The 9,938-nt window shown below is 32.2% G+C and overlaps 1 protein-coding gene across 1 annotated transcript in view; it reads right to left on the reverse strand.

The window, feature by feature from the left end:
* trc (Serine/threonine-protein kinase tricornered) overlaps window positions 1–5,464 on the reverse strand; it is a 31,147-nt gene extending 25,683 nt beyond the window's left edge. The window contains exon 1 of the mRNA XM_085942492.1: window positions 5,109–5,464. The gene's annotated coding sequence lies outside the window, so the exon portion shown is untranslated. The remainder of the gene's footprint in view (window positions 1–5,108) is intronic.
* Between the last annotated feature and the right edge of the window lie 4,474 nt (window positions 5,465–9,938).

Raw genomic sequence — 9,938 nt, forward strand, 5'->3', positions numbered from 1 at the left:
AAATCGCGCGCCTGCGCCGAGGTGGTCCTCGTGACTCGTCAAATCAAAAGGTTCACGCGATAAAATTTGGCCAATCACGAAAGTCCTTTTTGCTGGTCGGTGTGGGTACGGGGAATTAAAAAAAAAAAAAGGTAAGTAAGCGTCCTTCGTAAACCGTGTACGGACCTGCGAAACTGATTGTAAAAACAAAATATGTAAAAGACTACAAAATAACGTTGTCCAACTAAATATTAAAATATATAACGCTAAGACCCGCACAAGAAAGACTTAGTGTTTTATTTAACCTAACAAACATAAATATATCGTTCTTTTTTGTGAATCCGGGGTTCGATGGACACCTGAGCTAGCCGCTGGAGCCCCGGACATCTCACAATCCACCCCATCTCCCCGATCTACTTTTATCCATCTTGTAAAGTAGTTGTGTGTGAAAAAAAATATTTGCCACGGTTTGGCCGCAATGGTGCATTTGGTAGTGCGCTTGGCTCTCAACTGAAAGGTTGATGGTTCATGGTTGATTGTGGCATACTATGGGTGTTTTTTGTTTTTGTTATACATCAGCCACATTCGTTTGACCTGCGATATTGTTGTACCACATGTAAAAAACTTTCAATGCAAAAATCAAAGAACAAAAGCAAAGAAAAAAAAATATTTGTATTATTCATAGTCAGAGTACATCTTTCTCTTACGCATAAATAATATCAATTAAACAGCTGTAAATGAATAATATTGTGTTTATTAATTATACTACCAACATAATTGCATTATTATTGGCAGACTGCATTAATGTCTTCTCTTCCCAATGCCCTAGAATAATGGTAGCTGTGTCTTTTTCTACACAGTCCAACCATCTCCCAATACTCTTAACTCTTCCGATCTATCAAAGAGCAGTTCAATAACATGCATGGGACGTATTATCATTTCCTTGACTTTCATCTTGATTTATTTCCAAATATACTACCAATCTCAATCCCATAGCTATTGTTTTTATACTGTCGCACTAAGCCTAATTGAATGTAGTTATGCAGAAAGCAGTCTGTACACAATCCAGGAATTATCGTGTTTAACATAATCCAAGATGTTTTATACGCTCTAAATAGATCACGCAGGTTTTCTTCATAAAAATAATTCTACAATAATACGTTATGAAAATTTTACTGATCGCAGAATATACCACTTTCGATTTGCAGAAAATAGTCACACTACAATAAAATAACATAATAACGGATTTAAAAAAGACTAAAATAACATAAACGTTCTGTCATATTTTATTTATGAAAAATTATTCACACTCATAAATATTTGTAGTATTAATTGTAAAAAAAAATAATATCAGGGCATCATAATAATATGTAAAAGTGCCACTGTTTGATTTTGGTCAATTCTAAGTTAGATAGTGGTAATGAAAGTGTATCAAAAAGGTTATCGAATGCTGTCTTTGTTTTTATGCAAAAGTGGTTCTAACTATTATAAAAATCACTTTGAAGTATTATACAGTTCCGTGCAAACCCACCAATGTTTAAAACGTTACTTGCAAATACACCACTGCTCAATGTTACTTCAACCCATCACAGAACAGTTTGCTGTTTTCGTCTGTTAATAGTCATTATACTCTATTAATAAGTTAAATTTTACTATGAAAATAGATTTGAACATCTGTGATGAAAAACCTAGCCAGAAAAGGCAATCGGTACTATAATGAGAGAACGTGGCAAAAGCTGAAAGATATGATTTTACCCTTCAAAGTTGTGCTTCTTTTGACAGCAAAATTATTATAATTCTTTCAAATCTGTATTTCCCTTATTGCTTTGTGTGTTATTTTCTTAAAAAACAATAGAATGAACAATAAAAATACTATGTAATATTCCTACAGGCGGCCCTCGACTTTCATATTATGTTCTACTTTCGTACAACAAATTTCGATTTTAATTCTTCTTCGGCAATAAAACTAAATGAATGCACTAAAATTATAGTAATAATTAATGGTGCAAAATAGAGATATAATAAATTGTGATATAAAATGGATTTGAAAAATAAAAAAGTAATATCAGAGGATCCATAGTAAAATAAAAATTTATTAAACTGAGTAGGTTAAAATATTGATGGTCATGCATGCCACTGTTTAAAATACCTTTTTAAATATTTACCAATCGAGTAGGTGTATATTTTTGGGATATATTTTTATGAACAGTAAACTGGAAATGTAATTTCTTAATAAAATCTAAGCTTCATTCATTTTCCATTGGAATAAACCTGTGAATAATTTTTTCTTGATAATGAACATTTAGTATAAGTAAACAGTGGCGCTTTTGCATACAATGCCGTTATATCCTGTGTGTCGTTTTAAATAATCACACCAGCTAAGTTACACAAAACTGGCCCTTTCCCTGTTTGTGTTCTGTGTGAACTGGGTACTTTCCACCTTATTAGACTCGAGTAATTGCAGCATCTATATCAAAATAGTTATGTAGTGAGTCGCACAAAAACGTTTGAAATAATGTCTGTAATTTTTTTTGGAAAAGTATTTATGCGAAAAATACTAAAAAATATTGATTGATACGTTAAAAATTGGAGATGAAAAGGGGTAAAACTTGTGTTCCACACAACATTACTCCCTGATGATGTTGTATCGCCTCTCCTACTCAATTCTTATCCTTACCTCTACAAGACTAACCTTGGTAACCTCTCTGAAAATTGGGTAACCTACCTTAATTTGAACAAAGCTGATAAGGAAGGAAAATATTAACCCGGAAAAATTGGTTTGGCCCCGTAAAACAGACAACGTCAGACTTATCTTTAACCAACCTAGCGTACGCGTAATGGAAAAATGAATCACAGTTTGGCAGTTGGAATGCCCTTTCACTTTGTCGAGCTAAGGCACTTAAAATATACATTGTTGCCTCTGAATATAAACTCGATAATACTCTCTAAGAAATGCGGTGGATGGATATGACATTCTAGAAAGCATTAGCATAGCTGTTATCTCCAGAAGGATCTAATATTTGCAATGCAATGCATACGCCAGTGAAATAGACAATCATTTACTTCAAGAATGTAAATAAAAATTTCGAAACACCCCTAATGCTAGGGTTTTCTAAGAAAGCGGTGCCGTTATGTAGTGGTGGTTGACGTCACTAAAACGTCGTCTGTGCAAAACAGATGACGTTGGTTTCCTAGAAAGCGTCGGTCATAACGTCAAATAGCGGTGTTGTCATAGCGGAACAGACAGTCGTGGAACGTTTTTTCCCGTAGAACGGTGACCGTTTAAAAATAAAAAATTAGTGTAAACAGTGCAAACGTGATTTGGAAGATCAAAAATGACAAAATATTGACTGATTTTGCAAGAAATAATGAAACTTTATATAATGTGAATAGCAAAGACTATAGAAAAGCCATCCCGGAGTTCTGGGTTTGATACCCAGTGAGGTCAAAATATCTTTACATAATCCAATATGTAAATTCCTCAACCCTGGGAGTTTTTACCGCTATTATTGGGCTTAATAAAGAAACAAATAATAATAAAAAAAAAAAATTAAGCAAAGGTATTGCCTGAATTTTTCCTTGTTATAGTGCAGACGACGACGCACTAAAATTTGAACTACACCCTCTGTAGAACGATTTCTAAATATCCCGCTCTCTTCGAAATGAGTTTTCGTGTTTCGATGTCCATTCTCCACCACAATAAGCTCAGTGACTGTTGTCCGTTTTTTTTTTAAATATATCTCTGGTTATCGTCCTTACAGCCGTTTTCTTACTTCCGCCACATCACATAATGTTACGGCCGCTACCTAACGCCACCGCTTTTTTAGGAAACCCTAGCTTAACAAGAAAGCATAATAGCATGTGCTAAAATGCTGATTGTATTTATGTCAAAACTATTATTGTAATATCAGACACAAATAATTCCAGATTGGTTTGACGATAAATACACAGTAAGTATGTACTCCCCCTAAAAACAAGGCATACGATGAGATATAGCAGCTTAACACAAGTTACATTACAAAGCATCTAGGGGCTGCAGACATATGAATCAAGTTTATGTGATGAAATATTTAGCCAAAGGGACAATAGTAATTTTATAAACTAGTGAATAAAACTCTGAATTGAGTTCAATTCCCGGATAACATGCTGCAAAAAAAGATGAAACCATCTTAAATGATAGATATCCATTCCTTGAATGATGGTAAGGACATTTCACATATGTATTAAAGATTGCTGAAGATGTGGGAGTAAAAATAACAATATGCCATGAGCACTATAAAACTGAAGCAGCCATAAGAGAAGATTTATGCAGAGAAAAACATAAGCTTGAAGAATCTCCAAGCAAAGATAAAAGACTTACAGAGCTCTTTAAATAATATGCAGGTATGTGCTGGAGAACATAATATGTAGGCAAAACTCACACAGCAATATAATTTATTAAATAATGGTGCCATGAAGGTTTATTCGGTTTATCAAAATATCAATTTTTGAATTAACTTATGTATCTCATAATATTCTCACGATATGATTTAAAAAAAATACAATAACTTTGTATTTAGAATGGTTATGAAAGTAAATACAATGGATAGATATTTAACCATATGTCAGATTGGAACTACAATATCATAAACATATAGGTCCTATTATTAAACCATTCACATGGTCATTGTTTAAGCAAGCTTTACTATCCATGCTATTTAGGTTAGATTTAAGCTCATATTCATTCGACGAGCAAAGATTTCGCAAACAAACAGGGGCTCAGACTATCAATTATTTAATAAAAGTTGGCTGTGGCTACAACCCTATCTAAATATAACTAAGAATAGTGTAACAAAGCTTAATAATAATTTAGTGAAATCTTCCTAGAAAAACTTCCTAGAAAAACATTGGTTAAAAATGTTGATGTCAAATATACTATTTAAATTGCAGTCATCAAGCAAGTCTGCAAGCGTATTTTGATATATTGAATTGTTATTTTGAAACTTTAATATTGACAAGTTATCTTAACACCTACTTATCGCTATTAGTAAAAATGTGTCGCACAAATAAATAATTGACCAAACTCGGACTCAAAAACAGTTATCGAGTTACATATATTTATGTTAGATTTAAAAGCTCGTTTTACTCACCTAAAAAGTGACCAACTATAAATCAAAATGATGCAGAGCACAGCAATCACACTATTTACGGAGAATCAATGTTATTATAGATGTAAACGATCTCGAAATCGTTATAAAAGTCACCGCACGAAGATGTTATCAAACAAAAATCGTAGATGCTATTCCAACCCAGTACTCAAGATGAGATTACAGTAGTAGTTATAACAGAAAAATTTGAGATTTAATTTTAAAATTATCATGAAAACTATCTTTTATGGAATTTCGTCCATCACAAACATTCAGAATAACGGGATCTAAATGGAAGGGAGCTCAAAAAAATCATATGACAGCACAAAGACGTCAGATTGACTAATGACCATGAATATAGCACCAGTCGCGTTTGCAAATTAGAGATGGGCTATAGTGTGGCTTACACCAAAAAAATATTATTTTATTATGATGTCATGTTCCTAAAAGACCTAAAATAATTTATATAAATTCGATTCGATATAGAAAATAAATTCTGAGATTATTAACACCAGTGTATACTACCATACCACAATATAAAGCTATAAAACCGGACTAAGTAAAATTTTTTTTTAAAAGGAAGCTGTTAGATAGCTGTTATCAGTGATAATGTTTGTTCCTATGCATCTCTGGTAAAGAGGTTAATAAATTATTAACCCTGAAGAAAACCTTAAATTTTGATAATATTATGAAAGCGAAGCTGGAAAAAAACTTAAAAGGCGAATGCTTAAATTAGCTGCAAGTCATTTCAGATTGAAGATTCATTTGTAGCAAATTACCTACTTTACACTATTATCATCTTGTACCTGTTAAAACCATGAGCATTTTAATATACTTACCTAGTAATAGGTAGATTCAAGCAACCAGTCAATTTCATAAATTATTAAATATTTAGGTAAGTAGGCACAGACATTGTTGAAACAGACATGAATGGCTGGTATTGTTTTATTAATTTAAGTCCTATATATTATATTGACCATTTCTAATACAAAACATTTTCACCGGCACTAAAACGTTCTAATTATAATGTAGCTATAATTGAGTTGCTTAGTCACTAAACCCACTCTGGAGGTTTTTTTGGATTACGAGTAAATGACAAAAAACTGTTTTACAATGATGTTCTATCGAGGATGAAATCGCTATCAAGTGTTGTAACACAAAAAAGTTTTTTAGACTCCATTATAGTCAGCGCTCAAACTGACTGGAGCACAGCTCTGGTTCGTAAAATCCTCATGACTACCGTTCCATCCCATAGAAAAATTAAAAATAGCATTCCAATTCGTGAATTATTAGGAAAATAATTTATTTTCTTCATTTACTTATCATCAGGGCTTTTTTTTAAAAAAAAAAGGTGCCGGAACTCACTTCATGTCAAGCTTTTTACTAAATAAAATTATATTCAAATGTCACTTAAATGAAATTTAAAGGAGCTATGCCACGAAGCGAACAAAAAAAGGTTGATTTTTACGATAATTTTTTATTTTAGTCAAAACAAAGCTACAGAAACAATAAAATACATACATTATATGAGTCGTATAGAATCATATTATGTAGAACTGTGCACTATTCATTGTTTCGAGAAAATGACAAAAAACGCTTTGTTGGATTTTTGAGTTTTATAAAAGCATAAAATATTTTTCTACTTTTAGAAATTAGAAATACACAACAGAATTTATGTATGTCAGAATTCTGATTGTTGTAAATAATGAAATATACATGTTTTAAAAGTGAAGAGTGCTACATTTGATACTCACATAGTATACTGTTCTGTCTTTGTTACCAAGGTTGTGTAACGTTCTGTTTTTGATCCCAAACAATTGTGGATGACGTCACTAAGAAGTAGTTCAAATTTACCAGTGCAGTACATCATTATAATAAAAATAATGTATTTTTTTATTTATTGATTTCAATTTTAATAGGTACCTACATAAAATTTATAATACTTTAATTTTAAATTGATTAAATATTGTGGGTATTAAAAAAATAAACATACAGGGAGACAGAGATATTATTGTATGACATATTTTCCAATGTATTAGGTATTAAGAATAATAACGGAATAAAATCTATACTATAAGTTCATTTAGAATGTCATCTTGTATTTCACCTAAGTTCACGTCCCCAGAATCTCGTAAATTATTCCGGGAGTTATTTTCATCAAATGTTTTTTTTTATAGAATTGGAGGGTACCTATGTAAAGTTTACCATTGTGGCCCATAATGCTTAGTTAATAATTTATTCAACTTTCACTTGGCAACCTTTTTGCAACTGTAAATGGATGAATCCTATCAATGTTATTATTTTTCTTGTATAATATTCCTTAGTTTCCCATAGTCTGATGGATATAAATTCTCTACGTGGACTAAAACATTCCCCTAACGTTTTGAACGCTTCATATTTCTTTTGGACTCGGAACTTAATATGTCATCGATAAGAAAAAAGGAATGAAATAAGCAGTTCACAGAAAATAAATAAAAGATTTAAGAACACAAACGAAAAGTGAACAAAAACAATCCAAATAATTATAGAAACTATTCTTGTTGGTGGAGAGGGAGGACATTGTTTTAATCTAGTTTTAATAATATAAATAAAATTTCATAAAAACAATTGTACTATAATCCACTTTATTTAATGAATCAGGAGCGGTTTATCCTTATAGGAAAATTTTCAACTGAGGCTTCATTCGTCCGAGGATGAAAAAGAATTAGCACTATGTTTTTGAAATAGTTTAAACTTGGATAAATAAAATAAAATTAAAATATTTACTAAGTAATATTTTCAAAACATTTGATGTAGGTACGCCTATGGATTTTACACGCACTGACCTGCCAACTTTGTCGATTTTTGCCTGTCATTTTTCAGGATTTCTGCTTCTCTTGCGACCTTTGTTTATTATTACTGGTGTTGGTTGGTACTCCATGAGGGGACTAGCCATCAGTATTTATATGTCTTGGTAAAAAAAACCATAAAAAACTCAACTTTAAACACGGCATGTCAACAGTCACAACTGAACGATATGTATGAGCGGCCATATTGTGACGTCACTTAGGGCAACTCTGTGATTGGTCGAAACCGAACAGTTCTACTTGTGTTTCCAAGGACGTGAACAGTTCTAACTTTGATACCAAGCCCTATTTTCTTTCACGATTTTATACCACACAGATATGATTTTAATTCGAATATTATATTGCTAGTCATACATTATGATCCGAAGAATAATGTGGCATACTTAGTTCAATTTCGACATATATGCGACAGTTCTACTTTTGATACTATACGACTCATATTTGAAATATATTGTACAAATAAGACTAAATAAGACTAACTTTAAAATATAATTGTAAATACATATGTAATGTATTTATTTATGAACTTGAATAAAAGTTTAGAGTGATTTCCAAAGTTTTTTCCAATTCTCGTCTGATACATCATCTCGATTCCTTTTCTTAGTGTTAGAGTCTAAGGCCGAATGTCTTCCTTTAAGTAACCACCTATCAACATATTTTGAAGGATCGAAAAGTGTCAAGGGTGGTCCCACGAGTTTGATGAACAAGAGTGCCGAAACTGTTTTAGTGTTTAACGAAGCTCTTGTTGGGGTAATAATAAGATTCATTTGCGAAAACCCCCGTTCACATTCACTTGAAGAAATGGGAATAGAATTCAGAGCATATACCAAACGCAAGAGTTTTTCAGAATATGTCTTTTCGAGAATGTATTCGCGAAATCCACGAATCATTTCTCGTTCATCTAGTTGTAGCCTGATCGAAATGTTTCCCCGAGATCGGCTAGAGATGATTCAGGAACATCTACATGTACCGATATTTCCATATCTTCTGTCATCGTTTCTGTTTTGAGCTTTTTATTTGCGGAATCGGCGCCGCTGCCGGTGGTTGAGAAGTAACAGGAAATTTTTTTCATATTTAAACTTGGGGTTGCACTAAATAATATATAAAATAGTTGCACAACACGTAATCGTAACACAAACTGACTAAACAAACGTAAATAACAATATACGCAGATGCTGCCATGCGATAAACGTCAAACTGTCAAAATCATAATACGCAGCATACGTATGAAGCTAGTTACATACGCATGTTTGCTATTTAAACTATACGGTTACTTCACTAACACTAACACGCCAACATTCAAAATGGCTTCCACCTGTACCTTATTTTATCATTTTAACGAATTATTATTGTAATTACTTAAGCGCAAATATTTTTTCGTTTAATTGATTTTGAAATAAAACCGTGAAAAAAGGTGCCGGAACGCCGTTCCACCGCGTTAAATGGAAAAAAAAGCCCTGCTTATCATAATTTTTTCTTAGTCATAAAAATTGGATGTACCTACGGTAAACAATTATATTTTTGACAGGTCGTAAACACCTATTTCTACAAGTACCTAATAAGATGGTGTTGTTTTGCTACAAAGAAATTATTTATAGAAGGTTTCAGTTTCATTTAATTTCGGCCTTCAGCAAACATATTGTTTTATAAGGTATTCCTCGTAAAAAACGAAATCTATTCCATCAATGCGTGTTAATCAATCTGTTTTATCACTTTTTGACAATATATTTACCACATTTTTAAAAAACTGTCAACTGATTTTCAGAGGATTAGCATGTCAGGAGGTATATACTTATAGGTGAACATGTACCATTTAAAAAAAAAAAAAAAAAACGGTTAGGTACATGTTCAAACACGCGCGTAACATGATCTTACTCCCTACTTCAGTTTTAGTTTGTCAATTTATGGCTACGGCGGTATGTTGTAGCTTAACCACTGGGGAATGCCAAAAGAAATGGCATAAGTATTTCAAAAAAACACTTTTTGA

Source organism: Rhyacophila brunnea, unplaced genomic scaffold, assembly GCF_057557595.1.
Source record: "Rhyacophila brunnea isolate RB1 unplaced genomic scaffold, BYU_Rbru_1.0 scaffold_1, whole genome shotgun sequence".
NCBI classification, from domain to species: domain Eukaryota; kingdom Metazoa; phylum Arthropoda; class Insecta; order Trichoptera; family Rhyacophilidae; genus Rhyacophila; species Rhyacophila brunnea.